We start from the raw sequence: 8367 nt of genomic DNA on the forward strand, positions 1-8367 counted from the left end.
TCCCCAGTGCCTGCAGAGGGATTAGTGCCTATAAAGCAGCCAGAACGAGCTAAAAATTGGCGAGATCAAAGTGCAGGAAGAGGAATCACGTTCTCAGGGATGGGAGGAGAGGGGAGGAAGAGGGCAATGGTCAAGCCTGAGACAATTGCGGCTGCTGGCCCTGGAGAGCACGGGGAAAGGCATGGAGCATCCTCCCCCTGCAGCTGCAGGGATGCCAGAAGGCATCTCAGGGAGCAGCTGGACCCCAGGTGTTTTCCATCCTCCCCTGAGGCTGCCAAATCTCCCTGACCAGCTCCGGTCTGCAGGAGAGGGATGACCCCAGCCCTTCCTGAGCTCTCTGCTGCCACAGGGCCATCTCTGGGGAGCACAGCAGAAGAGGGGTGTCCAGCCTGAACCCCTCTGCAGTGCTGGGGCACGGGGGGACACTCAGCTGCAGGGAGGGGAGCCTGATCCTGCGAGGGAACACACCCACCAGGGTCTGGGGGGCTCTGCCAAAGCCCTGGACCTGCAGTGCCCAGCCTGCTCCCCCTGCCTGGCTGAGCAAATGAGCCTTCTCCTCTTCACCTCATTAAAGCCATGAGCTGATTCAATTAAAACGGGGCACCAGCCCTCATCCCCAGAAGGCAAATGGGATGAATGTTTAAGGCATGAAGTTTTCTGGCCCCCAGCACCTCGTTACCAGTCCAACCCCCAGTGCACAGGGCACTGCGTCCTGCCAGCTCCCTGCCTGCCATGCACCTGGGGGCAGATAAACTCACCTAGGGCAGGAGTAGTGCCAGCCCTGCACTACCTTTGGCCCCAGGGACTCAAGCCCAGTGGGGCCACGCACACGGAAAAGCAGCCCAGGCACAGCAGGCTTAGAGACACCTCCGGTGCTGGCATTTGGGGATGCCTCTGGCTGCATCAGCCTGTGGCTGTGCAGCTCACAGGCCTACAGGCAGCCCCTTTTCCTCCTTGGCATCTGCAGTGACTGAGTTTGCTCCCTCACTCTGGTTTTTGGGAGGCACAGGGTGCCTGTGCTCCCCTGCACAGCTGCCCTGCATCCCCAGCCTCTCCCGCACTCAGGCACGGGACTCAAGTTTTATCCTCACCCCTGTCTCCCAACCTGCGGGCAGGCAGGCACTCCTTTGCCAGAAATGAGTCTGAAACGGTTCAGAGAACTAATTCCCTCCCTCCTTAATGCATGGAAGCTTCTTACACTAAATCTATACAGACACAATTAGCATTATTCATATTCCATATGCTCCGCTCCCTTGTGATGAATATTAATCTCCTTCCCGCTCCCAGGCATTAGAGATAACAGCATTGCTGCAGTGGCACAGAGGGTCTGAGGGAGTGATGCTGCAGGTGCAGACAGTCTCATCCCCATGTCGGCAAGGGCAGATTTTGTGTCCTCTTGGGGCTGGTTTTACAGCTGCAGGGCTGGGCTGAAGAGGGCTGTCCTTTCTGCCCCCACTCCCGGCTGAACTGGTCTCCACTGGGGCTGCTTCAGTCCCCCCAGGGCACGTGGTTTTGTTGGGCATCATGAAGCCCCAAACCTTCCTGCACTTTCCAGCTCTCCACAGGTTTTGGAGGTGGAGTAGGACTCAGTCAGACTGTCCTGCTTCTGCCAGCTCACATTTCGCAGCATTTCTAAGCTGAGAAGTGGTCATGGCATTGCAGGAGCTAAACCGACGCCTCTTGGTGTTGCCCAGGGCAGGAGCAGCTTTGCCGGCATCCCAGAGCATCCCTGATGTATCTCTGAAGTCAGCACAGCTGGGAATTGCAGCAGCTGGGCCACTGTCCCTGCTCTGCTCCCACCTCTCCACACAGCATCTGCACCCGCTGGTGCTGCGAGAGGAGCACAGGGGGGCGGCGGAGGGAGCGATGCAGCCCATGCAGCTCCTCACTGCCGCTATCACGGGGGACACGGCGGCATCCACAGGTGAAGGAGGGCCCATCCCACACGCAGGCAGGGCTGCACGGAACCTACACAACCCCGTGTCCGTCTGTCCGTCCGTGCTTGCCCTGCACAGGTGGCTCCAGGCCAGGCCGGGGGTGCTGTGAGTGGGAGCCGGGGGGCTGTGGGTTGGAACGCCGTACGTGTGGTGGGGGTGGAGAGGAAACAGGCCAGGAGGCTCCGCGTCTCTGTACATCCATTTGCATGCCTAATCCGCTGCCGGGGAGGGGAGCGTCAGGTCCCCCATCTGCTCCGCAGCTCACATCATTAGCTGGCTGGTTTCCGAGCCGGCACCGAGCAGAGGTGGGAGTGGAGCAGAGAGGGGAGAAGGGAGGCTGCTCCCATCCCCACGCACCATCACATGTCGGCAGGCTGGGGAGCTTGGGAGGATCCTGCCCCTTGCCGGAGCTGCTGGGCAGCACACAGGGGACAGAGAGGGGCGTGGGTGGAGGAGGGGGTCGATTCCTATGGGTTCCTGGGATGCTGCTGTGCTCCAGGCTTCCCCCTGGGCACTGTGAGGCACAGGGCATCTCCTCACCCATCACGGGTGCTGCCCACACTTTAACTTTGCCCCGGGGCAGCAAAAGTCCCCATAGGTGGTTCCTTGCTGCAGGCAAGCCAGGAAGCACCCACAGCCACCAGCCCACTCGCGGAGCTCAGCTCCTCCTCACGGATCCAGCCCCATCAACCATCCCCAGCGCCACTAACGCGGCGTGATGGCCCTGGGACACAGCCCCTTTAAATCCCCACACTCACAGCCTGGGCTGGGACGCTGTAAAGGGAAAAATAAGGAAAAGAAATTATTTTCTTCTCGCCAGCAAGCCTGGATTGCTGCCCGTTCCTCGGCTGCGCGCTGCCAGCCCGCCCACGCACCGCACAGCGAGCACTGCAGAGGCCAGCGTGGGCTGGGGGATGCCAGGGGGGTCGGGGTGCAGCAAGGGACCCCCATGCTGGACACCTCTGCTCACTGGGATGCCACGGGGGGAGATGTCCCAGCTGGCCCTTCGCTCCCTGGGATGCACAGAAGATCCTTGTGCTCCATTACCTGTCCCGTTCTCTGCGGCCGTTCCCATCTCCACGCTCTAAAAGGGCTCATTCCCATCCAAAATCCCTGCTGAACTCCCGAGGCTGGGACCACAGGGCCTGCTCCAGCCAGCAGTGCTGAGTAAATGGGGGTTTCTCAGCAAGCAGCAATGAAAAGGGGGTCAGAGGGATGAAGGGGATGAGGGACAAGGGGAGCAGGGAGAAAAGAACCCCACATCCCCCCAGGGTTACTCTCCCCCTCTGCTTTCACGCCTGGCTGGGTTCCTTCATTACTTACCCAAGCTGTAAATTGTCTAATTTGGAGCACACCATTTATCCCTGATGTGCACTTGAGCAGCCAGATTTTGTTTTCAGGTGTGTAATTAATTTTTTTTAACGTGATTTCTCTCCTAGGAAACTGCAAACAAACAGTTCTGGCTTTCACGGCTGGGCAGCTCGGGTGAGCGTCAGGGCAGGGATTAGGCAGACAAGGACCCGAGGCCGGATCTCAGGGGATGTGACAAGCTGGGGTTTTGCAGAAACCTCTTGCTCCTACTTTCCAAATCCTTCATCCTTCAGTGCAGCCCTCTGCCTCCTCCAGCACCATCATGATCCCCATGGGCACTGGAGAAGGTTTGAAAGGGGAAGCAAGAGCCACCTTCCCTGTTCCCAACTCAATCTGCTGGGAATTACCATTTTTATTGAGACCTAACATGTCCTTGGCTGCTGGGAATGTGATTTGCTCCTGGAATGAGATTACAGCAGCTCCTGAGGATCCCATATCAGCATCCACCTCACAGTGATGATGCTCCCATCCCCAGACAGAGGTGTCTCCATCAGTGGATGCTCACAGGCATCTCCACCACCAGGAGAGGTCGTGCTCAGGCACAGTACAGGGGGGATCCATGAGGATCCGCTATCCTGAACTCTTTGCACTTCTTCACATCATCCCTGGGATGTTTGCTGTCTGGGAATGACGCCGGCTATTTTTGCATCCCCCCTCACCTCTCACAGGGCAGGCACAAGGGAGGATGGAGGAGAAGCAATGCCGAGGGGGGGTAATGTCTGCTCCCGCTGCACATCCCAGAGCCCCGCTGAGTGTGGGCCGGGGTCACAGGGGGGGTCACAGGGGTTCCCAAGTGCTGCTCTGCATCCCGAGCCAGAGCGATGCTCCTCAGAGCAGCACGGAGAGTCACCTGCTGTGAATGTGAGAGAGAAACCTATTCAAGGCTCCTGCTGCCGGGGAAGTTGTTAGATGAGTTTTGCCGGCGGTTTTCCAGATGAAAGGAGGTGAAAATCACCTCCATTAGTTGGCAGAGGCAGGTGGGAGGATCTGTGGAGAGAGCACTTCGGGGCTGACTGTGCAGATCCCAACCCTCTGCCCTGAAAGCCCCCCGGGCACGGGGTGGCAGTTTGGGGGCACAGGAGATGCTCTTGTGCCACCCCAACAAGGGCACTTGGGATGGTGCTGGTGCTGTGGAAGTTTTGGGGTGGCTGGGGAGAGCAGCCATGCGGGAGGGCTGCAGCTGGGGACACCCCTGGGACAGGTCCCGTGCCTTCCTCTGCTTCCTGCTCCACCAGCACAGCAGGTCCCACCAGTGGCAGCTGCCTGCAAAATAAATTCCCCCAAAATGATCCTCCAGGAGTGGATCTTGGCCACACAAAACAGGCTGTGACCCCTTGAGGGGGGATTCCACCAGCCAGACTCCCAGAACCATGGGCCAGACTTCTTGTGGGGGGGTTTTCCTATGAGTTTGATTATCTGTTGTGACTTTTGGGAAGGGACAGTGCAGTCTCCAGGGGCCACAGGAGGGGGCTGACTGCCCTATTCCCCCATCCTGCTCCCCTTTGTTCTTTGAAACTGCTTTCCAAGGAGCTGCTTAGCATTCGGAGCAGGCACTCACACCGTTTCAGGGCAAAAACTCTGGTTTGCCTTCAAAAACACATCAATCTTCTGCAGTCTGCCATGAAGGGCAGCTCCTGCCCTCCAAAACAGGACAGAGGGCATATGCAGGCTGGCTTGGCTTTCCCAAGTGTGTATGGTGTAAAGTGTGCAAGCTCCATCCTACAGCCCCTCACCCATCACTGCCCAGCTCTGTGTTCAAAAGAAAAGGCATCAAAATCCCAATCTCTTCAATTTCCTTTAGTCTTTTTTTTTTCCTTCTCCACTGAAGGAGTTCAGCTCCCAGATACTGCGTGCACAGACACAGAGAAGAAAATTTCCAGGAATTGCTGCTCTCTCTGGGAAATACATCACAGGGATCCAGGCAGCTGAGTTGATGCCAGGCACTTCCTGCCTAATGTTTGGGACTGTGGGCAGGTACAAATTGTACCCCAGCATTCACCAGGAACCAGCACCTTTTCCCACCAAGGTTTGCTGCCACTTGAGGGGTATAAGCTCATCTTCCTAAGGAGAATTGCTGATTTATCTGCATTCCTTTTCCTGACAGAGGCCTGGCTGTGGGCTCACCAGGCGGAGGAGGCAACACTGAAATAGCTTCTTTTCTTATACTTCACGTGGGGATTATTATTATGCCTCTCATGAGTCCCCCCTCTGCTGCCAGCACAGGAAAAATCCCCGCGGTGCAACCATCAGCAGCCCTGCCACCAGGCAGAATGGGACCGTGCCCCCTGGCACTGCAGCCTGGCCTCTGGCACCATGGGCTTCCCTCTTCCACCCACACACGGTGGGAACATCCTCCCAGCACCTGCAGAGCTGTGGAGCTGAGCAGCTCCTCCTGCACTGCACCTGCGCAGCCACCGCCGTGAGGGTGAAACGTGTCCCTGCAGGCAGCAAATTTCCAGCACGCCACAAGCCCTCGGACCTTTGCTCCAAAATGTTTGTTTATCACTAATCACGGCTATCCCAGTGCCAGCTGGGGACCAGTGTCCGCTGTCCCTGTAGCCTTGGCAGCCAGCAGCTCGCCGGTGCCTGTGGCAAAGCCGCGGGCTGTGACAGCACCGCAGCTTTGGGGACTCTCACCCTAAAAATGCAAAGGAGGAGCGGGTCCAGCTCCAGCCCAACCACGGCCATCTCCTCCTGGCAGCGCTGGGGAAGTGGCAGGGTAGTGGCTCCCATTAGTGAGGTGAAGGCTGGGGAGAAAAATGAGTATTGATCATCCCTGCGAGTCCAGCATGAGGCACGCACGGCCCACGGCCACGGTCGATAGAGCCGGGGAGGCATTTGCTCTCACTGAGGTTTCTGCATCCATCTGGGGCTCCAGGAGGAAGCCTGTGCTGTGCCAGCATCCTGCACGGCCCCTGCACAGCTCCATCCTCCACAGTGCACCCTCTGTCAAGCTCTCCAAGCTGATATTTGCACCTGGAGGAAGCTCGAGGGTAGGGATGCTCACACGTGCATGGCAGGGGTGAGAAGGCAAAGCAGCCATCCCACAGCTGCAGCCTCTCCATCCCTCAGTTTCCACACTGGTGGCATGGAGACAGCCCCAAGGATTCTCTTCCCGGCAGGGCTTCCTCTCTCGGAGCCCTGTGGGCTCCCATCTCGGCAGGGATGCTCTGTGCACACAGGCTCCCGTCAGAGCCACGTTCCTGTCCTGCTCCACATCCCCAGAGCTGGCTGTCCTGGTGTTCCATGGGGCGCCCAGCCTTGGTGCAAAGGGAGGAACGCTGAAATCAGAGCCACGTTCCTGTCCTACTCCAGGTTGTCCTGGTGTTCCATGGGGCGCCCAGCCTTGGTGCAAAGGGAGGAACGCTGAAAATTAGGGATTTCCGTCCCTCCAGAGGAGGATGTCGGCAGAGGATGAAGGCAGAACTACACTTCCCAGAGTGCTCCTGGCACTGCCGGGGGAAAGGCTGAGGCGCCCAGACACCAGCTCCTCCCTGCTCCTATATTATTCTCCTTCTTGTTTATTTGTGGGTTTTCTGCACTTAACTGTCTGCCTCATCCACTTAATTGGGGGATTATTGCCACTACCTGCCCGCCCGCCAGAGCCCAGCTCATTACTGGGGTTTATTTATTAGCAGCGAGCAGAAACGAACCCTGCAGCTCCCTGCTCTGCTCCTCGGGCACAGGCAGCTGGAGGCGATGGAGGAAAGCGAGCAGGAGCCAGGATGAGCCAGTGACAGCGGCCACGGTTTGGCCAGGACCAGGTCAAAGCCATCCTCTGCCATGCACGGAGGATGGCAGCAGCCTCCCGCGGCGCCTGGCACCTGCCTGGCACACCGCTGCTCTTGGCAGAGCGCAGGAGGAGGACCAAAAGCCTGGCTGCTCTTTAAAAGTGTTCCCTGAGCTCGGGAAAGGCCAGTCGCACAGCGCTGCGCTTCCCCTCGCAGCGAGGGACCCGTGTCCTCGGCACGGTGGCAGCCGGGTGACAGCTGGGTGACAGCCGTGTGGCAGGGAGGCGAAGAGAGCGCTGAGCCCAGGAGGAGCCAGCAGCGCCCCACGGCTCCTCTCCAAACCGCTGCTCCCATTTCCAGGCGGGAGAATCTGGGGGAAATGTGGGACAGCAGGAGAGAGCTGCATATTGAGCGCTTTGATAAATAAAACATGTGGAGAAGGCAATCAGAGCTGCCCACTTGGCTGCAGCAGCTCTGTCTGCGGCGGCTGCATGGGGGGAATTCACAAGCGGTGCCACCCCGGCCGTCAGGCCGCCAGCCCCGGCGCTGCTCCTCTGCTCGCATCCAAGTTTTGCAGCCTCAGCACCGAGGGGGATTGATTTATTCATCAGGCTCTCCATCCCGCAGCAGCCCTGCAAGAAGGAGTGGTGCAGTGAGCGGGATGTGACGAGCAGCACGGCGGGAGCAGGGAGGGATAACCGGAGGTGGCTCCGCGATGACCGGCGCCTGACCCTGCCATGATGCCTGGTGGAGGAGGGATTCCCCAGGGTGGGAAATGGGAGCAGAAAACTCCCCCGGGGCCGTGGTGCTGAGCCCTCCTCGGGCATTAAGACACAGCTGTGTTGCACCCCCTTTTCAGGAGGGAGAGACAGGACCCCCCTGTTCAGAGAGCAATCAGAGATCCCAGTGGCCAAACAGATTGCAAAGGCAAGTTGCAATGCAAGGAGCCCACCCCAGAAGGCACCAACCCCAGAGCATCTCCAGGGCTCAGTGGGAGCTGTTCTGAGCATCCACAAACCCAAAACAAAACCTAGGGGGAAAAGGGCCTCAGCTGCTGCCAGGAACACAAGGGAGCAGCCTGTGGACGGGGACTGGGCAGGGGGAGGATGAGCTCCAGCCCCTCAGGCCAGTGGGGATCTTGCAGTCCTCTTGACCTTGCTCTGCACCAATCCCTGAACCAGAATTTTGGCTTCTTAAAGCCTCTGTGGACAAGTTCTTGCTGTTCTCAAAAACTCACATCCCCTCCTTCTGCTGTTCCCTACCCCATGCAGCAGCACGTGGCCAGCCTGCCCATGTCCCCATCCCGGGGCTCTGCAGCTCCCAGAGCA

The sequence above is a fragment of the Pyrgilauda ruficollis genome, unplaced genomic scaffold (assembly GCF_017590135.1).
Source record: "Pyrgilauda ruficollis isolate IOZ18807 unplaced genomic scaffold, ASM1759013v1 scaffold57, whole genome shotgun sequence".
NCBI classification, from domain to species: Eukaryota; Metazoa; Chordata; class Aves; order Passeriformes; family Passeridae; genus Pyrgilauda; species Pyrgilauda ruficollis.